Source organism: Desmodus rotundus, chromosome 3 (assembly GCF_022682495.2).
Source record: "Desmodus rotundus isolate HL8 chromosome 3, HLdesRot8A.1, whole genome shotgun sequence".
NCBI classification, from domain to species: Eukaryota; Metazoa; Chordata; class Mammalia; order Chiroptera; family Phyllostomidae; genus Desmodus; species Desmodus rotundus.
This window is the reverse complement of record NC_071389.1, coordinates 33,376,827-33,403,196: the sequence shown is the minus strand read 5'-3', so window position 1 is coordinate 33,403,196 and position 26,370 is coordinate 33,376,827. Positions and strand designations below refer to the sequence as shown.

Genomic DNA, 26,370 nt, shown 5'->3' with positions numbered 1-26,370 from the left:
GACAGGGAACGGAGGAGTAATTAACCCTGCTAATACCATAGTGGGATTCAGGGAAAAGTACTGCCAAGATGATGCTAGGATGAGGTTTTCATGGAAAATGGGTTTAAGCTCATGGAGCTAGGTCATGAAGATGCCCTATATGGTATGACAAACATGGAGAATCACAAAATTGCAGAGCTAGAAGACACGTGAGGGAATAAGATCTAGTTCAAAACACTCAAGTTTGAGATGAATTCCAGCGATGTTTTTGTCATAATGGGAAAGTGGGGCACAGTCTGGGCCGGCACCCAATTTTCCTGGCCTCAAACGCAGCCCATCAGTCCCACTTTTCCATCCTGCCCTACTGTCATCTCTTAGTCATCCTTCCGTGGGCTCTGTGTCCTCTGAAACTCATCATCACCTCCTTGGAAATGGAACCGTGCTCTGCCACATTAGCTGTGTGACCTTGGGGAAGAAACGTACACTGTAGGAGACTTAGTTTTTCTCATTTGAAAATATGGGAACAATGGTACCCACCTTGCTAGGTGGTAAGAAGCAACTGGTGACATGACAGAAAATGCCTGAATAGTGGTGGGAACATAACCACAACCATCGATATTAATTAAAGTCACTCTGCCAAGCATCTGATGTGACTTCTCTCACTCCTCACAGGAAGGCAATGAGGTATATTCTAATAGTCTCTACATTTTATATATGAGAAAACCATGGCTTAGCAGAGGGCTGATAACTAGCAGCTTCCATGGTTATTGCCATTTGGCTGCTCAGAGAATTTGGGGGAGTAAGTATTCTAATATAACATACACCTGGTAGAGTACATAGATATTAAGGGTGCAACTCAAGGCATGTTTACAAAATGAACACAACGCACACCTTTCAGATCACTATAGTAACTTCAATCACATCGCAAGAACTTTATTCTTGGCTTCAGGTCAACTATGAGGATCGGGAAGGCTGGTACAGACAGCAAGTAGAAAGCAAAGAGCCTCTGGAAAGAATCTTAAATCAAGCACTCAGCACTGATAGAAACTGCATCCAGCAAAACCTAGTCAGCTGCTCTGTCCTTGAGGCAAGGGTCCAGGAGAAATGAGGGGGCTGTGTCCAGGGGAGGGGGCCGTGCTAATGGAGATGATGTTGTAGAGCATCATCACGACTCCTGGCTGGGCAGAGGGTGTCTGCTCTGCCAAGCAGTCCAGTCCCCTGGGTCTGTGCAGCGCCTCCATTTGCTGTGTCGTCTCACTGCTTCAGTGAGTCAGGTGTCCAGGCAACAAACACACGGAGCACTGCCAACTCGAGAAGGAACTTGAAAAACAGAGTTTATCTAATTCAGGAGGCTTGGCTAGCAGAACCACAGAGCTGGCCAACTACTACATTTGATTTAATGGCAAAAGAGGGCCAGTCCCATAATGTATAGAACACCTCCCCTGCTCTCCTCCTTTCTCATGTTACCCTTCTTACAGCTCTCCCACAAATACCTAAAAAATATCCTGCACTTTTGTGACATCTTTTGGGGTGTTAAAATAGCATATGAAGAATAATATAAGTCAAACCACGGTGAGATTCTGTAGGACTAAGACTCTTAAAGGTCACCTGATGGCTGGGTTCATCTTATGTTCACTGGATGGATGCTCGCCTCACAGACACACGTGGTGAAAGCCAGACACTTATCCATGTGAAAATCTCATAGGTCTCTCTGCTCCAGAAAGCTCCAGGACGTATAAAGTCTGCAGCAAAGTAATTTCAGTTCCTCAATCAGCTTTCTGGAACTCCTTACATCCTATGTGAATTTCTAATGTATGGTGACTCATGGAGCTGAGCCCCATCTGTAGATCGGACAATCCTGATTGGGCTCACACCTTCAAAAAGGAGCCATGCGATGCAGTGTCTGTACTGAGCTACTGTACATTAGGCCAAGTCATTCTTGTCTGATGGAGATGGAGCTCACTTTGCTCTGCACACACGCTACGCAGTTATCTTGTGTATTCAGAAAGAACTGATGAAAACAGACACATGCACACACAGACTTTTCTCAATAAAAACATGCAGTTCTGACGTTGAGAAACATTTGCAAATGTACTAGTGTACCTCGTGTAATAAGACCCCTCACGGGTCTTAATGATGCATCCCAGGATGCGAGAAATGTAAAATGTCAGAATCAAATCTGACACATGAGTCAACCAAGAGGATTTTAAACCATTTCTTGGAGAATAAGAGAAATTACCAGGATACAAAGATAACAAACCCAACAATATGAAACCACAGCATGTTCGGTTTACATGATAGATCTTATGGAGAGAAAACCTGTAATCTCTACTTGGGGAACAAACCAGAGGTAAATGTGTGTTAGTGGGAAATATACCCTCCAGTCAGCACAGAGACTCTGCAAAATCAGGACCCTCGCCTCCCCAGCTATTGCCTTTGATATTCTAACAGCACAATTTTCATTGCAAATAAATACATCTGCCACTCAAGTGTGCAAATGTATTTTAACAAAACAATCTATGTGTGTCTCACAGCCAACCTTGCAGCTGACCAGGTTCCAAACCCCTGACTTGTTCTCCTTTCCTCTTCTGAATTGCAATTGAGAAGCAGAATTAGAGTAGGCATCCAGGATAGAGCACCGAGGAGGTTCAGTTGACTTCAAACTCTAATGGTTGTACAAAGCACTACATTAAATCTTTTATGTTCCCATGATGTATTTTAAGAAACATTATACAGGCAGAAAATTTCAGGGATAAACTATTAGAGCAGTGCACAATAACGGAGGCACTCAAATCCTGTCATTGTAAATGTCAACGGTTTGAATGGCTAATTATTCACACTCAACACAGTAACCTCACCCCTCCCACCACCCTCTTCTGTAAAATATACAACAAGAGCAAGAGAGAAGGCCTCAGACTTGCAGCTGCTGGCTCTTCACCTGGGGTCATTTCTCTCTGTGGAGGAGAGGTAAGAAGCAGAGGCTGAGTCAGCCTCTCCTCAGGGTGCTCCTGAAAAAAATAAAAAGAAGAAACAACCCTCTCTTCCCTTTGTGACATCTCTCTTGCCACAATCCTTCCCAATGGTCCCAACGACCTGTTCCATCACATCTCTCACTATCACCCACTCAAGGTGTCCGTTACATTACTTTGTGGACATTCCAGGTCATATGCACATAAAAAAAAAAGGTTTATTTCCACTATGGCTTGATCTGGGTAAGTTAGATGAACAGAGGTGGAGCCCCAGTGTGCTAGGCACTGTGCTAGGCCCTGGGTATGCAGAGGTAACACAGACAAGGAGCCTGCCCTCACTGAGTTCACAGTGTGAATGCATGACAGGTATCAGAGAACATTAGGGACCGCAGGGCCCATCCCCGTAATGTTAGTGATGAAGAAGTTGAGGACAGGAGAAATGACTTGCCCAAGGTTGTACTGTTAGGTAGAGGCAGAGATAGGACTTGAGCCCAGGTTTAGAGGTTATCTCCCATTAGCACTCTTGTGACAATGCAAACTTGGATATGGCTTCACTTCTCTTTTTAGGCAGGAGGTGAGGGGTAGTCATGTCACAGAAATGCATTTGAACAGAAGAGTGGAGACATGTCTACCTCCATACTTCTCTGAATACAGCTCGTTACAGTTCACAAAGAATGATGATCTGAACCCTGAGCTCCATGGCCAGAGACTGCATTTGTTTTGTTAATTACGGTACCTTCTGCACATAGAACAAGACCTGACAATTAGTAGATTCTGGATAAAGGACTATGGAATGAATGAAACTTCTTGCATGCCCAGGAGTTCACTAGATCTCTCAAAGAACCCTGTGAAATACAAGCTAACAAAGTCATCCCATTTTTACATATAACAAAAGAAGAGAGAACAGTAATTCAGTACCTATTATACGCTGGACATACATTTGGATATTATTTCAAATGCAGATTTTAAGGGGCATTAATTCAAGCAGGCAGGTTGAAACTTTGACTGACATTGACCCCCTTAGACAACCTGTTGAATGCTTTTGCCCTTTCTTGACAGAAAAATGTACACGCATGCAACATTTTATACACAGGAAAGCTAATCCTTTGTCTCCAGACTGAAATCCCCGAAGTGGTTTTCCCCCTCAAGTCTCCACGCTGCAATGTTTTTGGAGCACCTCTATGTAAACTAACATTCTTTTTACTTCCCTATAAGAAAGTTTAGAACCCCATGCCCCCACCTTCCCACTCACCCACCCTTTACCCACTTCTTGTACAAGGTGGGAGAGAATGGTCAGTTGAGCATGCTGGAAGCATTTAGTCCATTCCAAAATTCTAAAAATGTGTTGAGTATTAAAGTACTAAAAATGTACTTAAAGCCCCCCATCAGCTCATGAATTTCTTACATATCTCTTCGTCCCTACTCTTCACAAGGTTTCCATTTGCCCAAGTTTGGGGAAGTCAGACTAGAGTTACAGGGCTGACCCTCCCAACTGAGGACAGTCATGTCCTGGGCCTCAAAAAGCCACGGCACAAGTGCTGCCACAGACCCCCCCAAGCCTGTCAGCTGCACCATATCCTGTCTTTGCTCCAACATTTTCCATAAAAATGGCAGTCTGACAATAAACTGTATGGTCTTGCATTTATGTATCTTAGCATAGTTTTACACTTTCAGGATTTACTTCATGAGGCAAGTAAAAGGTTAGAAGTTTACAGGAACCTGTCCTGCTGTTGGACTCACTACTGACATTTATCACCCAAGAGCCCAGTGCAGGAGGGCCTTTGGGCTCCCAACATGGTGCTCTTGGTGGTCCTCAACTTCTGTGTCTTTTTGGTGGAGGGGTGGCCTCGATGTTCAATTCAGGCAAAAAGATCAAGAAAAAAAGAATCTGAAAGGTCACAGGAATATGACATTTCTTTTCCAAATACTGTCCCCTCTACTTTGAGTGCCCTCTAAATGGCAGTACCCCCAGGAACGAGGAAGATGTTAAAGGAATGTACTGACTGAGAACATGTCTCAGGTATGAACATCTGTGACATACACACATATTTTACTGTTTTTTAATGTGTATTTAAAGGTGGTTTCTTCTACTATGTTGGAAGGATTTTTCAAAATTTATGTGTGAAGGCTAACTGTTACGTAATAGAATAAGCACTCCCAAGAGCATGAAGAATAATGTTTACCAAGGGCAGTCACTGAATCAAACCATTAAAGAAATGATTTAAATTATTCATGAGTACAAAAATAAAAGTCCTAATGCTCTTTGTAGGCTCTTCCCACTTAACCCTCATACAATTCTGACACACAGCTCGCTAGGCTCTGGTGGAGGAGAATCTCCTCCACCTTTCAAAAGTCTGAAAAACAAATCCCCACAGTTAGAAAATTACGCAGCAGGCTCTGTGTTCCTGAAGACATCTTATTTTTAGGAATAATTCCTCACTTCTCTTCTTGCTCCTTGAAAGATACTAAAATGACCTTATAATCTCCCAATTTCATATTTTCTTTGAAAATGTATCCATCAGCTCATAAATGCATACTCTCCTTTCATTCTTCTCAAGATGCTTTAATTTGCTCAAGCCCCTTCAGGTTAATGTTTTTTTCTAAATGCAATGTTTTCCTGGTTATGATGCAACCGGGAAGGAGACACTGTTATTAATGGGGTCCAAGAGGCGGGGCTGAGATTGATGATCTGATCACTTCAGGAAAAGGAAACTTGGGAATATACGCCCCTCCAACCAAATTATAGAAGATGACTCACAGAGCCCCCTGGACCAGGGGAATGTGGCTGAAGACTGTACTCATGTTCCCCAAAACCATTTGTACCGAGTTTCTGCAGATTCTGCTGGAAGGTAACTAGAAAACTAAAAAAAAAATTTAATTCCAACTGGGGAAAACATGCTGACAGTTTAATAATACCTTTGGGCAGATGCACAAATAACCTGAAAGACCTATTTACTCTAGGAAGTTATGTGGTTATAAATTCTCAGCATATCCTTAAAGCAAGTGTATTCAGTTCAACATGAGTTTATTGAATGCTATTATAGACCAAAGCATTGTTCTAGGAGTTGGGGAAACAAAAATAATTTGGTTCCTGCCCTTGAGGGTTCTTGTTGGGAGGATGGGAGAGGAAGGCAGGTAAACAAATAATTAATTAAAATCAATTAGGTACAACTCTTTCCTTTTAAGCCATCCAATCCAGAGTTTCCCTAATGACTCTCCCTTCTCCGCAAAAGCACGTCAGGGAAACACACACCGACTAGTCCTGCCCGTTCTGACGCTGAAACAGCCGTCCTTTTTCTGGTCTACATGCCCGCCTCCTAAACAAATGACTATGTAACAATGAGGTAAGCTTGAGGCATTCCTCCTCTGAAATAGCATCTTCTTCACTGGAGGTGAACACCAGGTGTGCCAAAAGTATTTTCAGCGGCGGTAGTCAGGGCTTTTAAAAAATCAGCAGCCGCTGGAGAGAACAAGAGGCATTAATACTTAAAATAGCAGGACCAGCATGGATATGAAACGCATAATCAAAATTTAATTTCTCTTAGGCATGATTCTCACATTCACAGAAAATCAAGTTTTTAATCTTATTCCCCAGACATATCACACACATTTCTCCTCCTGAATAAATACTGGCCTCCTTTACATCTTACAGTATTTCTTTAGGGCTTCAGTTTGGGCCTAAAATGATTTCCTGGTGTGCCCACCCTGGGGCGGTCCTGATAAAATCCTTGGGTATTTGTTTGTTTTCTTTTTATTGGATTAATCAGGGTGACACTGGTTAACAAAATTATACAGGTTTCAGGTGCACAATTCCACAACACATCATCTGTACCCTGTATTGTGTGTTTATAATCCCAAGTCAAGTCTCCATCTGTCACCGTTTATCCCTGCTAGGCCCACCTCCACCAGCCCCCCAAAATCACAACTTTCCCAAGCTTAAGGATCACTTGATTGTCCAGTTCATTACCTTTCCTTCACCACCCCGCTCCCCATTCAGTCCTCTTTTCCAAAAGGGCTACTAAATAAACACAATTTTAAACTTCCAATAAACTTCTTTATTAAAAGCATATTTGAAAAAAGACAAATGTTTTCATTTTAATATAAACACATTTTCATGGGCAAGTTCTCAGGCTTTAACAAAAAAGTCAATTGAAAAACAATTCCTTTCCCATCCTACCTTTTAAGCCCCCAAACTCTGAATGATTAATATGGGCAAAATAATCAAAATGTCTAATAATAAACTACGACTACCTGTTGGGATGGAAACCAGTTATGATGGTAAATATTATCTTCATCTTCTATACAAAGAACATTAATGAATCATTTGTAAAACTGCCCACAAACTGATTAAGTCAGACTTGTTTTCTTAAATTTTTTTTTTATTTTGAGAGAGAGAGAGACAGACAGACAGAGAAAGATTTGTTGTTCTGCTTATTGATGCATTCATTGGTTGATTCTTGTATGTGCTCTGACTGGGGATCAAACCCAAAACCTTGGAGTATCAGGACGACGCTTTAACCAACTGAGCTGTCTGGCCAGGGCTGGCCTTGTCTTCTGATTAAGTGCTTAAACAATAGCCAATGGCACAATTTATGTAAACATAAATATTGTACATTTATAAAATGCCTGGCTAGTGGCTCAGGGTGTGAGCAAACTCACTGAGATTCAGCTATAGAAAGCCACGTGTTATTCTCTGTATCTATAACATGACCTAAAGATTTGGGGCATGTCTCTGAATTTAAGCTTTATGCACACGTAGATTAAATTCTTCAAGAACCTACATAAAACTATTTTTTATTTTGAAAATTAATTCTTGTTTCCTCAACACAGCTGGGGAGGTGAGCAGAGGGGAATAGAGGGGTTAGTATCCAGAAGAATCTGCACATAGCAACCTTTCTCTTTGTTGAGAAGAATTGTATGCCTATGGCTCTTCCAATCGTGCAATTCAAAGATCCTCTTTAGGGGCATTCTGAAGCTAAAGATACTGAGTGAAATAAAACCGTTCTCAGCACCTCACTGCACGTGTAAGTGGTCGTGGTAAATTACACCCACGGACAGTTCACCGAGCCTCGGAGTGTATCTACACGTTCATCAGTGAGAAGATCCTGAACGGTGTTCTCACAGGGCAGCTTTAAATCTGAAAACTACTTTATTACTCTTGAAATTTTATTTTTAATTCCCTCCTTTGCTGACTTTCTTTTTATATATATAAGGAAAAAACATTAGAGAAAAGGACTACTTGATCCAATAGGGAACTTTATTCTTCAAACTGTTTCAGAGAGGTAGTGGGGCTACCATTCCCTGGACATCCTTTGGGAAGGCAGATGGGTACGAGTGAAACTGAATCAGTGTTGGTGAGAATGCAGACCTGAGCTGGCAGAAGTGTCTTTGAATTATTGTGGACATGTTTCCAGAGAATGTAGAAATTCAAGGTTTGCAACTGTCAAGCTTTCAGGTGCAATGAAATAGTCTCTCTCATCATTATTGATGAAAATATGTATTGACACACCTTATAGAATGTTATGTTCATGTTTTCAGACCCAGTGATCCATTCTTAAGCTCAGAAAACAATCCAAAATTCTGTAGATCAAAATTATGCACAATAAGATATATTAAGAAAATTGTATCTAGAAGAGTAAAAAAATCGGAAATAACCTAAGGGCCCCCGGCAAGGGGGAAAACTTAGGTAAGTTACTGTATAGTTTTATGATACAGCATTCTGCAACTGTTAAAATTATGTTTATAATGGGTTTTTATAACATAAGAAAACGTGTATGATTAATGTAGAAGAAAGGTGAAAAACTGATTATCTCAATTATATAAACATGCACTGAGTGGAAAGGAAAAATGGAATTGCTAACAATAAATGCTTGAATTATAGGTGATTGTTATACTTGTCTCCATCTCTATTTTCCAGTGTTTTTTGTTTATTTATGATACAATGAAAATATAGCACTTTTATAATGTGAAAGGAAGTTTCATTTTTTAAAAAGAAAGAAAATAAATCCTTCAAACCAGTTTGGAGCCACAGTATTAAAAATGACTCCGTCTCCTTCCCAGACAGTCTTCCTGCAGGATCTCTCCTTGGCCACACTCTGTTTGGTCCTACACTAGAGGACACAGAGGAGCCCAAATGAATAAAAACCGCAGTTCTTGAACCAGTCTCTGGGTTGGTCTCCCCTTCACCTTAACTCACTGTGTACTAGCAAGGTTGAAATCCAAGTCTGCCTTATCGCCTGGCAGCAACCTTCGCAGGGACAGCAAGGAGAGAAGATGATTTATAAGAAAACCATTCCCTGGATCAGGGAGTGAAAAGTACTGATCCGTTCTAAAAGCTCCTGCTGACAAACTCTGATATTATGAACATTTTGCACTTGGACAAAAGCTCCCACTTTTCTTAATTACATGGTGTGAGCAGGAGCCTGCTTTCAGGATCTGCCCAATCACACAGCAGCCATTTATTTTCCCAACTGCAGCTGCCAAAACTTCCCTGATCTCTTTTCTGCGCTCCATCTTCAAGGACATCTTGTGAATGTATGACACTGTCAAGCAACATTCCATGCCATGCTTTTAAAGCTTCTCTCCCTTTCCTGCATATGGAAATCCTCCTACTACATGTTTATTAAAAATCTCAGGAATAAGAAGCAAATACTACGTATCATTATATTTTGATCTGCTTTGAGGCAAATAGTTTATTACGACAACGAACCACCAATATTCTCTGTCCTCTATGTGTGATGGGTTTGCTTTTGTTTTACGGACTCTGCTTCCTCCAGTGCATTGGGTCTTGTCTTTGTAATACTGCTGGGAAAATGATGCCAAATTTGTAGCTCTCTGTGTGGAAAAAAAGAGCAAAGGACCTTGCTGCAAATTTTTGATTTTTTTAAACACAAACTTATTTTTAAATCTTAATTTCCTTCACCTCTATTTCCTCATTGTTCTACTTTTTAAAAGCTTACCTTCTACTGTATGATTTTTTATGACTTGCCTTCTAACAACAAGAAATGTTAAATTAGAATAGATAATAGTTAATATCTCTGCCTTCATAATCTTGTCTTTTTCAATATAGACTTTTGAAATCTCACTAATTCATACTAATTGGGCAAGAGTCAAATTGGCATTTTAAATATTCAGAAATAGTAAGAATTTTTAAAACACAAGTTTCAAGATTATTACCTTTACAATAAAATTATGCTTAATGCATAATTTTAGGCCCTTTCAGGACTAATTTAATATGTCCCTAAATATAACTTGGATATGATACCTGTGAATGCACTAAAGTACAGAGAAGAGTTCATTTCTTTGAGTAAGGTAACCATGTCCTTTGAAATCACAGATACAAAGTAACTTTGCCTGGCAAACTCTTCCAACTCTTGATATATTCTTTTTATCCCAGAAATTTACCTTTTAAAAAGTGAAAAGCTAACAAATATTCAGGACAGGCTGTTGTCAAATTAGTGCAACCTACAATGTCTTTAGTACTGGTTTATCTTAAAACAGGCTATAAATCACCATTTAATAATGATAATATAACGCTTCATTTGAGCAGCCCCTTCCCACAAGTAAAGTTAGGTCTTAAAAGAAGAAAAGCCGTGTGAAGGAACAAAAGCCAAGCTAAGTTTCTTAATGCTAATGAGGTTTGGTTTGTGTTTTTTTTTGTTTTGTTTTGTTTTGATGAGCCAGAAGCCATGATATTAAATGCCAAAGATACAAGGAGAGAAAAGAGGTTCCTGCCTGCAAGGAGGTACGTAAATAAGTAATTACTATATAATGTCAATAAATGAGATAATGAAGAAGTACACACAAAGTGCCTAACAAAGTCCCTGCTCAGAACACGGCAAAGGCTCGAGAAGTGGAGATACCGTGATAAAGCTGATTAAAAAGTGCTTTAGGTTAAGCAGGAAAATGTTTAGGCACACAATTACCATTAACTCCTTCAATACTACCAACAGTTAGCACCTAATAAATGGTGATAAGTGTCTTCATGTACATTATTACTTCACTTAATTATACTATAACTTTGCAAAGTAGGTCATTGCCATTCTCCCACTTACCACGGAGGAAGCCCAGGCTTGAAGAAGTGAAGTCACTTAGCATAATGGAGAAATGAGGCTTTGGGCAGTGTCTACTGTCAGCCAGAACTGCAACTTGAACTCAAGTCTGAAACCTAATTCTGTGCCCTTTCCTAAACTTCGACTCTGAGGAAAATGCTCCTATCACCATAAAATGCAATCAAGTAAGTTGTCTTAGAGAAAGTAAATGATCTAATCTGTTAAAAACCATTCTGGGCTGTGTATCTGCCATTAGTAAATACTGACAAATAAGTGGATCTTACAGGAAAGATACTAATTGAAAATTCTACATGGTGGAATGGAAAGAACATGATGTTTGAAGTTGATCTGATTTGGGTTTGAAAACCAGCTCCAGTCTTGACCTTGGTTTAGCCACTTAAAGACTCCATGGTGCAATTTAAATTTACTCATCTGAAAAATTCGAACAATTCTATTTGCCTTGCAGTGTTGCTGTGAAGATTCAAAATAACACATTTAAGGCATCTGGCTCAGAGATTGGCACAGGGAAGCACTCGATACATGTTCATCCCCCCTTTTCCAAAATGTAGCATTCTGAAAATATATGCCCATTAAATAAAGAGTTGCTGGTGGCAAAAATGACTAATCTGAGCTGGTAAAGTTAATCCTTCAAATTGGATTTCTGAAGTTGAAAAGAATACTTAAAAAGGTTATTACTCATCACCTATACTGATAGTTATTTCCTTCATCTTCAAAATGCTTCAAAAACCTTAACTAATAAATCTCACAATAATACCAGTCATGAAAATACGGAGCAAAGGAGGAGGGATTAAGTGAACTTAAAAAAAAAAACCTAACTAATAATAAAAGCATTATTTTTAACACTTACAAACACAATTTCTGGTACACTTTGCCCTTAAAAAAAAAGCCCTCTACTGTGAATGGGTTAAAGTTGGATGCTTCGAATATATGCAATAAGTGCAGTCACTGGGGTTTTTGATTTCCAGAAGGGAAACCTTCTTGTTTTCATAGGAAATTCCAGTCAATTGCCACAGTGCACTCTGTATACTGATAGCTAAGGCATTTCTGGCCTTCCACATGGACCTACTCAGGGCGGAAGAGCAGGGGTTGTTCTTTGTCCACCTTCCACCTGGACCGCTCCTTTCTTTCTGTGGACCCCAGGAGCAGGTACATTGACCAAATGCACTTCAAGAGGATTTTCCAGGCCTCATTCAGAAAGGTGTAGTAGGAAGCGCAGAGCTGACACAGCAAGTGTTATGGAGAAATGAGATGACCTTTACAAAGCCACTAGAAAGAATTCATGAAATCACATGCTAGACTTAGGAAATTTTGTAAGCACATTTACACCCAGCACCTCATTTCATCTTTATGAAAACACTGCGAGACTGGTGGGATTCTGGCCCGCCCCTCTGCCCCTCATCACTTGCATTGTACAGGTGAGCAAACTAAGAGTTAAGGAGCAGAAAGAGGGTAGAGTGGCTAGCCCCTGTCCGCAAGGGGCAAAGCTGAGATCTGAACTAAGGTCTTCCTGTCACTGACTCCCACTTTCCTCCTTATCCACCACAATCTCCTGGAAAGCACACTTTGGACATCTTCCTGCAGCCAACAGTGACAGACGGAACACACTGGGTTCTCTCCCGTGCCACACTCTGCATAAGCACTCCTGCGGCCATTGAAAGCGTTCCTCCCTTGCCATCAGGCTTAATGCCCTTCCCCAACACCCCTCCACAGCTCCCACCTCTGTCCCTCGTACACACTTCTATCACGGACATTTACCACGTGGCATCAGCTTCTCCATCTTCCTCTCTCTACCATTAGACTGTGAGCTCCTTGAGGACAGGGACTGTAACTGCAGGGGCCAGCACTCCAGGATTCGTTGGCAGAATAACTTAATGAATGGATGGCTCTCCAGACGCTCTTCTGCTCTCCACAACTAAATCCACTTTCCTTGTTCTGTTCCCCTCCACTCTGCTCACATCATAAACCTCTAATGGTTTTCACTCCTCTTCAAAATCAATTTAAAAAATAGGAGCACTTTTCATCTTTTAAAGCTATATTGCTCTTATATGGTCTCCCTCAACTTCTTTCAAACTGTCCCCAAAGAGTGTATTTTTAAAGTCAGGCGTTTTCCACCTTCTGGGTAAGGCCATCTTTACAGCATCTATTTCTTCACTCCCACATTCCTTCCACCCCTGATCTCCTCTATTTCAGGCCTAAACTCATATTTCATTTTCACTTTGGGTCTGATTTTGGCTAAGAACTCCACAGAACATGTTCGCCTGTGAGAGTTTCTACATGTCACACAAGTCAAAGCCAGAGCCAGTGGGGCCTCTGCATATTTTGCTGTAACAACGGTCAGAGCTGGGTATGCCTGGCATGATTTAAAAAAACAGTGAGTGAATAAATAATCATGTAATTACTTTTACATTCATTCAATCTAAACCAATTAAAACACCTGTTAAAAAGCTATTGCATAACACAATGTTTAACAACACAGGCACTAGCCTGCATGCCCAGGTTCAAAACCCTGTCCCCCCTGCGTGAACGTGGGCATGTTACTTCACGCTCTGTCTCAGTTCTCTCAATGTATCATTTAGTTGGATGAGTGAGTACCATGGCATTGCGTCCCTGGCCTCTAGAAATTCAGTCTTAGAAGAGTTAGCAAATAGATCTGTAAACAGACAAAGTTCTAAAAGTCACTAAGGCAAGTGCTGTACTCTGCATACATCCTGGGGTATGTCCCTCCCATTTCATATGTCTTCCATGTCCTTGTATGTGTGCTTTCTCTCCCCCACTACAGTTTCTCTCATCACCATTTCAATAACCCTGGCATTCTGCAAAACTCAGATGTAGCCCACTTTCCTGACCCACACAGCCTCAGACACCTCCTCTCTCTTCTCTGTTGTGGCACTCACCTCTCAGAATTCAGTTGTGGTTTACCTGTTTTTCTCCTCACTGACTAAGAGCTCTTTGAGAGTAAGGCTTGCATTTTGTTTGACTTCATTCTCCCAGCTTGCAGTACAGAGACAGAATTCAGACAAAGCCCATTGAATGAATCAGTGATCAGAGGCACATGCAGAGTGCTAGGAGAACTTAGAGGGAGAGAACATGGGGCATTGGAAAAGACTTCCTTTTCCCCAAACAACAGGCTCTGCAGTGTGCTGAGAAAAATCATAAGATTTTGTGGTTCTATATTTTTAAATCCCTTTCTTAAGCTTTTTCTTCTTCCTGCTCTGTTTATTTTAGGTGAATGCAGGCATCAAGATCAAAATAAATGTGACCTAGTAGCCAAGGAAGTCAAATAAATTCTTGGAGAATCATAGCACCATCATGCCACTAACAACAAGAGAAAGAAAATATTTAGAGCTCATTCAGTGCTCTGTTCAAAAGGTGTGCTTTCAAGTGCTTGGCCAATCATTCTTCTACTCGTAAAAGTGTTTGTTGGAGAGTTTTTTGTTTTAAGTAATTTTAAGTTTGCACATTGCTAATGAATAAAAGGAGCTTTTGGATGAGAATAAACTATATCTCTCACTTTCTTTTTTAATCTTAAGATTTTAATCTAACTTTATGCAGTAGTATATACAATGAAAAGAGGAGATAAAATACATAAAGGTTTTTCATCAACATTTTGAAACTAATGTTTCCCTGTTGCTGACACTTGAATGGAATAAGTGAGTTTACATACAATTTCAGTTAGTATAGGAGCTTTTGCCTGAATACTTTGACCTATAAAAATACATATTCAACATTAAGTACAAGAAATTACAAAACTAAAAAGTAGTAGACCCAAGAACCGAACTCGGGATTTTGCACTCCAAAGCCCTTTTACCAAGTGCCCTTCTTCACAAAGCCTCATGCCTCTAAGGCCTGACTACAGGAGGACGGACCTAACGCAGCTTTGTAACAGACACTGGCTGTGCTGGTCTCCACCACACTGACTCGAAGCAAATCAAATCTTATCTTTCTCTGGCATCCACAATCCTTTCTGGGTTTGAAGATTATCTGCTCTCCTATTTGAAGGCTATGCAATGGGAAGTAACGCACATATTTTAGCCTAAACCTTCTCTCCTTGTGAGCCCTGCAATAAATGACCAACACGTAAAATGCATACCCTAATGTAAGGATGGTTCAACATATGTGAATCAATGTGATATATCACACTGTATCACATGAACACAATGAAGGGAAAAAATCATATAATCATCTCACTAGATGCAGAAAAAGTATTTATTTATTTATTTATTTATTTTTATAATATTTAATTAATTTATTTTTAGATAGAGGGGAAGGGAAGGAGAAAGAGAGGGAGAGAAACATTTATGTGTGGTTGCCTTTCATGCGCCCCCTACTGGGGACCTGGCCCACAACCCAGGCATGTGCCCAGACTGGGAATCAAACCACCAACCCTTCGGTTTGTAGGCCGGAGCTCAATCCACTGAGCCACACCAGCCAGGGCCAGAAAAAGTATTTAAAAAAATTTCAACATCCACTCATGATAAGAATTTTTATTAAGGACTTTATTTATTTACTTTTAGAGAGAGGGGGAGGGAGGGAGAAAGAGAAGGAAAGAAACATCGATATGTGAGAGATACATCAATCAGTTTCTTCCCACACTCCCCTGACTGGGGACCTGGCCAGCAACTGAGGCATATGCCCTGACTGGGAATTGAACTGATGACCTTTCGGTTCACAGGCCGGCACTCAATCCACTGAGCCACACCAGCCAGGGGTCATGATAAGAATTCTTAATGAATCAGGCATAGAAGGAACATATTTTAATATAATAAAGAACATACATGACAAGTCCACATCTAACATCATATACAATGATGAAGGGTTGAAAGTTTTTCCTTTAGAATCAGGAACAAGACAAGGATGCCCATTCTTACCACTTTTATTCTACATCATACTTGAAGTACTAGCTAGAACACTCAGGCAAGAAAAATAAATAAAAGGTATCAGAATTGGAAAGGAAGAAATAAACATCTCTATTTGCAGACAAAAATAATCTTATATATAGAAAATTCTAAAAATTAACCAAAAAACCCATTATATAATCAGTGGATTCAGTAAAGTTTCAGGATATAAATTAACATATAAAAATTAGTACTGTTTCTATATGTTAAGAACAAAACTTCTGAAGAAGAAATGAAGAAATTGATCCCATTTACAATAGCATCAAAACAACAAAATACTTAGGAATAAATTTAATGAAGGAGGTAACAGTTCTCTACACTGAAAACTATAAGACACTGATGAAAGAAATTGAAGAAAACACATATAAATGAAAAAGTATTCTATGTTCATGGATGGAAAGAATTAAGATTGTTAACATGTCAGAACTACCAAAAGCCATCCATAGATTCAATGCAATCCCTATCAAGATTTCAATGGCATTTTTTACAGAAGTAGAAAAACACCCTTAAAGTTTATTTGGACCCCAAAAGATACCAAATAGCCAAAATAATCCTGAGGCAGAAGAACAGAGCAAGAGGTATCATACTTCTTGATTTTAAACTACACTAATCAAAACAGTACTGGGAGAAGAAAGGAAAGGAAAGAAAGAAATGAAAGGAAAGGAAAGAGAGAGAGAGAGAGAGACAGAAAGACAGACAGACAGACAATGGAACAGAATCCAGAGCCCTGAAATAATCCAAACAAACCCAAGTACACACAGTCAACTAATATTTGAGAAGGGAGCCAAGAATGCTTGACGGAGAAAAGACAGTCTTTCCAATCAACGGTGCTGGGATAATTGGAGATTCACATGTAAAAGAATGCAAGTAGACCCATACCTTATGCCACTCACAAAAATTAATTCAAAATGGATTAAAGACTTAAATGTAAGACCTGAAACCACAAAACTCCTAGAAGAAAATATTGGAACAAGCACCTTGATTTGGGTCTTGGTACTGATTTTTGGGATATGACACCTAAACCAAAAGCAACAAAATAAAAAATAAACAAGTGGGACTATATGATGCTAAAAAGCTTTTGTACAGCAAAACAAACCACCAACAACCTATGATATGGAAAAACATTTGCAAACTACATATCTGATAAAAGATTAACATTCAATACATATAAAGAACTCATACAACTCAGTAACAAAAAAACAAATGACCTAATTAAAAAATGGGCAAAGGACCTGAATAGACATTTCTCCAGAGAAGATAAACGAAAGGCCAACAGGTCCATGAAAAGATGCTGAATATCATTAGTCACTAGGGATGTCACTAGTCTCATGTCTGTTAGAATGGCCATCACCAAAAGCGATGATAAATGCTGGTGGGGATGTGCAGAAAAGGGAACCCTTGTGCACTGTGGGTGGGAATGTAAATTAGTGCAGTCACTATGGAAAACAGTATGGAGGATCCTCAAACAATTACAAATAGAACTACCATATGATCCAACAATCCACTTCTGGGACTATATCCAAAGGTAATGAGAACACTAACTCAAAAAGATAGCTACATCCCCATGTTCTTAGCAGCATTATTTATAATAGCCAAGGAAACAACTTAAGTATCCATCAGTAGATTAAAGAGTAAATTAGATGTGGTAGACATATACAATGGAATATTATTCAGCCATAAAAATGAGGAAATCCTACCATTTGCAACTAGGATGAACCTTGAAGGTATGTTAATTGAAACAAGTCAGACAGAAAGACAAATATTATATGATCTCACTTATATGTAGGATCTAAAATTAAAAAGTCCAGACTCATAGAAAAAGTCTTGTGGCTGCCAGAGGTGGGGCTAGGGGAGTGGAACTTGGAAGAAGGGGTTCAAAAGGTATAAGCTTCCAGCTGTAAGTTAGTACAAGGGATATAATGTACCACATGATGATTATAGCTAATACTGTTGTTTGACATAAAGGAATTTAAAAAGTAAATCCTAAGAGTTCTCATCACAAGGATGAAAAAATTCCCCTTTATTCTTTCCTTCTTTCTTTTATTTTTAATTGTATCTATGTGAGGAGATGGATGTTAGCTGAACCTATTGTGGTAATCATTTCACAATATTTGTAAATCAAACCATCATGCTGTGTGTCTGAAACTTACACAGCGATGAATATCAATTAATTCTCAATAAACTGGAACAAAATTGCACACCCTAAGGGGAATGAACTATGTTTTTTAATTTGCTTTTATTAAATGCCTACTATGTGCCCAGCTCTGAAGCAGGCTCTGCATATGCTAACAATGAATCCTTTAAATGAGTCTATGAAGTGGGTATTATTAGCCCCATTTTACAATAAAACTGAGGCTGAGACAAATTAGTGACTTTACCAAGACCTTACCACAGGTAAATGGGGAAGGAAAAATACCCTCGATTTCTCTGACTCCAAAGCCCATGCTCTAGCTTAACCACTAGAATATTCTTATGGAATGAAGAATCCTATGATAGTGCCAGTAACTACTGCACTTTTAAGATGTGCAAAAAGCATTTGGGAGATCCTACAACATTACTTGACAAAACATCCTGGCTGACCCTGTCCTTAGCTCAATGATTGACTAAACCTTCCTTCTGACTTTCTCAGGGTATTTACCCCATTTCATAGCCTCAACTATGAATGAAGCCTCTTCCATGTAGACTGGGAACCCCTGGCATATTTATGAGTTTTCCATGTTGGGTTTTCCTGAGGCCTAGGCACTTCAATCCAATTGTTTAATTTCCTACTACTCAAGGGCTGACCACCCCATACCCTGAGTGTAGATCAGGCAAGCCTGTCACCCCCATGAGTCAGCAACTGGGTGTATGAAGCCCAGCCTTTTGGAACAGAGCATTGACTACTCCAGCTCACTAGGCAGAAGCAAGACACTGGCTGAACCATGGTGGCTTCACTGTGTGTCCACAAACAAGTACTCAACCCATTGTCAAAATGTACTTTCAAAATAGCATTTCATTAGGTGAAGTTATAGAATATCACACAATAGATAACATCTACTAAAATTTACCTTTTTACTTATACTATTGTCTGTCTTTCCCCTCTAAAACAAAAACTCCATGAGGGTAGGGGCTTGTCTTAGTCACTGCTGTATCCCCACACCCACAACAGTGTCTGGCATGTATCAGATACTCAACAATATTTCAAGAATGGGATACAAGTTAATACTGTATGACAGTAATGATGATCATTAGCACTTTATATGCCAAGTACCATTCTAAATTCTTAATATTCATTGGTCCATCAAATCCTCATAACAACCCTAGTTTACAGATGAAGAAATTGAGGCATAGCGAGAGTGATTTGTCCAAGGTCACAACTGGTAAAGCCAGGATTTGAATTGAACCGTGGTGGTCTTGATCTAAAGTCCCTAATAATAACCACTAGGCTAAGTGCCTTTTTTAGTCTCTTAGTTCCCACCTTTTAATAGGTGAGTAATGGGTTTTGGAATCAAACAGACAAGACTTGGAATCCCAAATCTGACATTTCTGACCCATGTGACCTTGTGCAAGTTACATAAGCTACACGGTGCTCTTTCTTCAAAGTGAGAGTAAAAATACCTACTTCCTGCCATGACTGGTGTGGCTCAGTTGGTTGGGCGTTGTCCCACAAAGGGAAAGGTTGCTGGTCTGATTCCTGGTCAGGGCACTGGTGTGGGCTGCAGGCCCGGTCCCAGCTGGGGCTATGCAAGAAGCAACCTACTGATGTTTTTCTCCCTCTTTCTCCTTCCCTTCCTCTCTCTCTAAAAATAAATAAAATCTTAAAAAAAAAATACCTGCTTCCTAGAGTTGTTGTGAGGTTTAATGAGATTATCTAAGTAAAATTCTTTTTGCAAAGCCAGACAATACAATATAAAGGGTCATTATTATTGTGATAAATCATTGTTAATTGTGCGATACCGACAGCAAATGATGAAAAGGAAACTAGAATGGTGATTTTCAACCACTATGCTATGGCACAGGGGTGGGCCACAGGAATTTGAGAAGTTTTTAAAACATGCAATACCTAACTATTTAGTCAGGGGCACTGACCTCTTTTCCCTTAGGTTGTCAAATAAAGAAATGACAGCACCCAACACAACAATAGCTGTCTGGTGTGAATGAGTCATGAATCAAAATTATACATATTTCTTGTCAGATTGGCAAAAAATTTTTTTGGTGTGCTGAAGACTTTTGGTAATTAGTTTATGGGCATAATGAGATTAAAAAAAGTTAAAAATCGCTGGTCTAGACAACAGGAGACATACTGAGGAATTACAAGTAAGTCTTGGTGATCACGAAAAGTTTCATATAAAATGACATACTTAAGATTTTCAACTCAAAGTTACAGAATTGTGATTGGTGAGCAACAGAGTAGTATCAAAGCCAGTCTACATGACAAGGGGGCTTTGGGCCCAGTACCCTTCTCATAGGCGAGAGGTTAACAGGGCACTTGATTGGAAACCATTATGGCCAACCTAACCAATAGCCAACTACATCATTCAGTTAACAATTAATTACTGAGCACCTACTAGGTGCCAGGCCAGAGATAAACCCAGTCCTGAGTGTTGTGGCAGTCATGAGGCATAGACAAACCCACTGATTATGCAGCGTGTAAGGCCAATGATGGAAGGGAGCTGGCAGTGCTAACACAGGCAACTCTAACCCAGCGTGAGTCAGAGAAGCTTTCCTGTATGCAGTAGGCCTCCTGTTTGTGTCATGGTGAAAAAAAGCAGAAGGATGTATGAGCCCAGGGAATCTTTTCAGGTGTAGGTATGGAATAGTGTGGTGCAGTTCCACACTGGGAGCTAAATGGAAGGCAGGCAGCTGCAGGATGGGAGGGCAGCAGCCAGGCCACAGAGGGTCGCCTGGGCCTGGTGAAGGCGGCTGGGGTTGGTCCTGATCCACAAATCAATTTAGTAGTCATCTCGAAATCACATCTCAACTGTGTGCCTACAGCAAATACGTCAGTTCACCATGAAATACAAACAAAACATCGCTGAGAGAAAGAATATGTTATTTTTTTAAGCTCACTGCTGAATTTTCTTCGGGGCCCTATTTTTCTTCCTGAATAGATCATAGGCATTTTTAGCATAAGCGTAGTTTATCACCACCTCATGATACTGTTCCCCTTTTGCATTCTGAGGTCATTTCCAACTCTGTTCAGCAGATGTTATCCTCCTTCCCCCAGCACAGTACCCTGAACGACTGGATAAATATGTGCCGGACTGGGATGGATTCATTGAACAACGACTAAGTGAGGTACATTCCAGGGGTATGGAGAGGTAAAAAGATGATTACCACAACATTTTCATCTCAATAAACTTAACCTTCCTGATGCCGGTGAGATATGCATGGCAATCATGTACAAACCTCAAGGCAGGCCGCAGGGTGGCGCCTTCGCTCAGTAGCGGCATCTGCAGGTGGCGGGGATCTGAACCTCCCTCTCACAGCACTTTACCCGACATTCAACTCCTCGAGTGTGGGGGACTATGTCCTCCTTTCCTATTAAATTCTCAGAAACCACCACACAGTGAGGGCTTAGTATTTATCAAGTGGATCTATTCAATACTCACAACAACCCTGGAACGTATAAATCATCTTACAAATGTGGAAACTGAGGCTCAGAAAAATCATGTCCCTTGCTTGAGGTTGTAAGGTTAGTAAGTGGTACAGTAAAAATAACAATAATAATTACTTTTCAATCTAAGGAAGCCTGCCCTCCATTTATTATTCTCTAAATGTCACTGTCACAGGATTCTCTTCCCATACTAAGATGGAAAACATTCTCTCTCCCTGAATGAAAGCTGAAGTTTATAATCTGAGTTATTGAGCTCTGGTCAGCTTTTTCTTTTTCCTGCTGCCAGTTTCAGTTGTTCCAAAAGACACCGAGTGGCTTTAAGACAGATGGTTGTGCCACAGAGCAGGTAAGGACGTTCTTTAACACAAAGTTTCCCCATTCCCTTCCCAGTCTCCAAATGAGAATTAATCCAACTTCAGTTTAATTTAATAAATCTTTATGGAATACCTACTGTGTGCTGGGCACTTTTCCCAATACTTCCACACAAAAATACTCACACCATGAAAGTCTTTGAATCAGTTCCTCTGGGGATTAAATCATATCTTAACTACTTTCATGTATAGTAGGACCTCAAGGGCAGCTAGTAAACTCTCTAGGACAGAGACTAACTGAACCACTTATCTTTATAAAGCAGTACAATGTTAAACACATAGTAGGCATTTTAATACATTTTCATGGAATGAATGAATCTTTTAAATTTTGCTCTGTAATTAGGCAGACCTGGGTTCAAATCAAATCCTGACCTAATCAACTACTGGTTGTATGACCTTAATTTACCTTTCAAAACTTCAGTTAAATTATCCATAAAATAGGAAAATTAACATTTACCTTTTAAGAGTGTTCTAAGGATTAAGATTGTTCTAAGGCAATGGTGTGTGTGAGGCACAGTGCCTGACTCATAGTTAGATCTCAAGAAATAAAAGCTAATTTCATCATCGCTAGTCTCACTTCTAGGTCACCTCCACCACTTACTGTTGTCATTATTATTATTACTGTGTAGCTTTAACTAGATAACATGACTAAAGAATGAGGTTTGCTAGTTAATAAATATTTTGATTAGTATTTCAACATATATCATATAGACACCAATTTTTAAGGATTTAGAATACAGTGTTCCACATTAAATCGAAAATAATCAGAAATCATCCTTTCTTTAATAATTGGGGAGATATTAGAGATTTTGCATTGTATAGCTCTGAAAAAAAGTTGGCTGTTTTCCCCTTTGGATAACACAGAGCTCACTATCATCCAGAACAGGGTTTTTCAAACTTTACTGACTATGATTCAACAAAGAAAAAAATTAAGAAAGATACTGAATTTCATATCATAACTCAGAACATAGACAACTGAAAAAGTTTGATGATATAATACTTACCCTTACTAAGTATCAGCCACTGATATTTTCTTTTATCTTTTATTCCATTCTAGTATGCTAATGTTTTAATTTCTTTTTAATTCTGGTCAAGACACAGTAAAATAACTGGCAAAACTAGAACCTAATAATTTACTAACATTATTATTTGTCTGTTAGAATATTTTGAGGATATAGTTTAACTCACTCTCCTATCAAGCTATGAAGTTGTATTATTCTAATTCTATTTTATATTAATGTACTAAGAAACTGGCCCTGGCTGGTGTGGCTCAGTGGATTGAGTGCTGGCCTGTGAACCAAAGGGTCATGGGTTCGATTCCCAGTCTAGGGCACATGCTTGGGTTGTGGGCCAGGTCCCCAGGGGTGGGGCACGCGAGAGGCAACCACACAGTGATGTTTCTCTCCCACTCCTTCTCTCTCTCTTCCCCTCTCTCTAAAAACAAATAAACAAAATCTTAAAAAATATATTAAGAAACTGAAACTCAGAAAGGTTAGGTGACTTGTACTAAATAGACTCTCACAAGCTGATGACAGACCCAAGACTCACAGTCTTCTCACTATGGTTCAGGATCTTTAAAAAAATTATAACTCAATTCAACAAACAATTATTGAGTACCTACTATGTTCCCAGCACTGAAATAAGAGAGCATCTAACATGATCTCAGCCCTCCAGGGCTGACAGACTACTAGGGAAGATAAGCATAACTTGGTACATGCACTTGGAAGTCTAAATGGGTTTAGTTTTCTAGTCTGGAGGAAATAAGTCTATTCCCAAACCACCACCCTCCTTTCTTCGGCCACCTTACCCCACAAAATAAGCACTGGTACCTGTTGGTGAGAGAATGCAGCGTACTCCTCTAATGGCACATTTCTTTACAATACGAAATAAAGTCAATATTGTTCCTCCTACTGCTTTTTGGCACTGGTACCCTGAAAGCAATTTGCAATGTGACTTCACCAATGAGCATCATCATCATAACATCACACTATAATCAGAAGAGTGCTCTAATGCCAATTCCCTCTAAATAGCCATTATGTAATTTAGAAACATCTTTAGGGTGATTTCAATTTCTGAGAAACCATGACTCAATAAAGAGCTCTTGACCCTGCAAAACAATCAGGAACCTATAGTTCTCTGATCTAAGACATTCCATAGCTCTCAATTCAAATAAAATCATAAACCAAGTCAAAACGCCCTAAGAGTCCTAAACCATAACTTCTACTTGTCTCTCTAGCTTTATCTTTATAAATCCTAACCTGCACTCACACCAGACTATTTATTATTCTTTAAGCAAGTTCCTATCTCAGTGACTTTACTCCTACTCTCCCCTTCACATGGAATTCCCCTTTCTCCTAAAGTTTCTGCCTATCGAGCTTTCCTGGCTCCACTCAAACGGCATTTTCTCTGTGAAGGCTTGTTTCTCCCTTCCAACAACAAAGAAGGTCTCCCTCTGTGGTACATTTCACTTTCTCTGCCAAGACACACTTTGCATTCTGCCTGTCATTGTCTTTACCTACTATATTAGAATATGCTTTAAATACTGTCACATTCCAGGAGACACCTAGAATGTGGTTTACACGCAACAGACATGAAGCTGTTGTTGCTGATTTCACAATGAAAAAGTTGATGTAGAAAATGAATTGCTCTCTTCTTTTTTCCCTAGAGAAAGTAAAGTTGGGCCAAGCTGGATACATTCCCAAATACTCTGGACCTAGGGCTTCTCATGTTGCTAAACATGTAACCTAGGTCAGGTGGCTGAGCTTTATTTTCTCTAAAAAGGGGTTAACAGTACTTGTCCTAACTACATTAAATAGATCAAACTGATACCATAGGCCAAAAATTATACGATGTTAAGAGAATATGAGAAATGATCTCCATGGTCATAGGTCCATTACAGCAGAACTGTGCTAGGAACAGCTGAAATTCTAGAAATGCAAACTTGCTCCTCTGTTCTTGGAAAATTCACACAACCCGATAGTTTAGGAAGATTACTGTGAAGACTATACCAACTGCCAGCCCATAGCTCAAAATTTACTAATTAGAGACCAATTTAAGAGTAAAAACTAAAGCTCTTTTAAGCTAAAAGGATTTATTTCTTCTTGCAGATAACCTTAAGCCAGGGTATAAAGCAGAAGGAAATTGAGATGCAAGTATTGGCGTAAATGTGGATGGATTTTTAAAAATTTTAATAATACGAACACTTACCTAGCAAGAAGATACTAAGGATATCCATCCATTTGCTACTCCCCTGCCCATCCACCTGCTCAAATCTCTCAGCCAATCATTTCTTTTTGGTCTTTCATTAATGTGTGAGATTTTTCTAGGCTAAACTACATAGAAATGTCTCTTATACCACCCTTTCTCCAAATTCAAGCCCCTTTCTTACACAGATATATTTCTACCCATACAAACACATTCTAAAAATCAACCACAATCCTTCCAGAGAGCTAGTGCACCACATGCAAGGCTGCTTACAAAATCCTTAGACGAACCCTGATGAAGCCTTGAAATAGATACACATGGAAAGAGAGAAGTTCTGTTGTCTGTGTCACAGTAAAGGCCATTTTCATAAAAGCACAGGGTCTGCAAAATGGCACTACGGGGGTCAGATTTATTTGGAACCCCTCCTCTTAGTTTTAAGGATGAAATTGAAGGAAAGAAAAATGACTCTCCTTCCCATCCTTCCCATGATCGTGTGAAGTGGAATTTGAAATCCATGACATTAAAACAGTGTGCTAAGGCTATGTTTTCAGCGTAAGTCTTGAAGCCCTTCAGGGACTACCGATATCACTTCTTTATCCTCACTGGTGACAGGTCCCAATTTAAAGTAATTTGTGAATTTATTTATTCACCCCTTCAGAGCCTTGGGGAAAAGGTACAAAATTAGGTTTGGCCTAACACCAGTCCTAACACCCCCACTATCCTTTCCCAAGTGTGTGAACAACAGCTACTTTGAGACCTTGGTGGAGATTTTCCTCCTTTCTCCTTTTTTCCTTCAAATGGGAGGGTAATAAATTGAGGGCCAGCATTCTGTTCACATCTCCAACACCTCTTCAGTCAATCCGATCACTTCTGGGGCTGTTTGCACTGCCAACGCCATCCATCACCCTGCCTCACCACGCAGGAGAAGGAAAACTAATGGCAAGTTAGAAAAATCTCATTAAGCCACTTTTTGCTTCAGCCTCTTCACCACTCCTTGAGAAATAGAACTTCAAAATTCAGCCTATTGGGAAAACAAGAGGGATAGAGAAAAAAGCTGATGTAGTAAAGGGGAAAACAATAGGTCCAAAGTAAGTTGATTTCTGGGGCAAAGTCAAATAATTCACAGATATATATATAGCTTTATATATATATATAAAGCTAATTGAGACCATATCAATTAGCTTTAACCTGTTTTTCTTTCTGGTTGACTTCTGGATTTCCTAACAGACTTTCATGAAACTAAAAAAAACAGCACAGGTTAAAATTAATTAATTTTATGTTTAC

At 39.6% G+C, this 26,370-nt stretch overlaps 1 protein-coding gene across 15 annotated transcripts in view; it reads right to left on the bottom strand.

Moving 5' to 3' along the window:
• ELAVL4 (ELAV like RNA binding protein 4) overlaps positions 1-26,370 on the bottom strand; it is a 154,195-nt gene that overhangs the window by 55,168 nt on the left and 72,657 nt on the right. The window contains exon 1 of one of the 15 annotated variants that reach the window (XM_053919917.2): positions 25,844-25,898. The exons of the other annotated variants lie outside the window; for them this stretch is intronic. The gene's annotated coding sequence lies outside the window, so the exon portion shown is untranslated. Of the gene's footprint in view, positions 1-25,843; positions 25,899-26,370 lie in introns of those variants that run through there. 15 annotated transcript variants of the gene reach the window in all.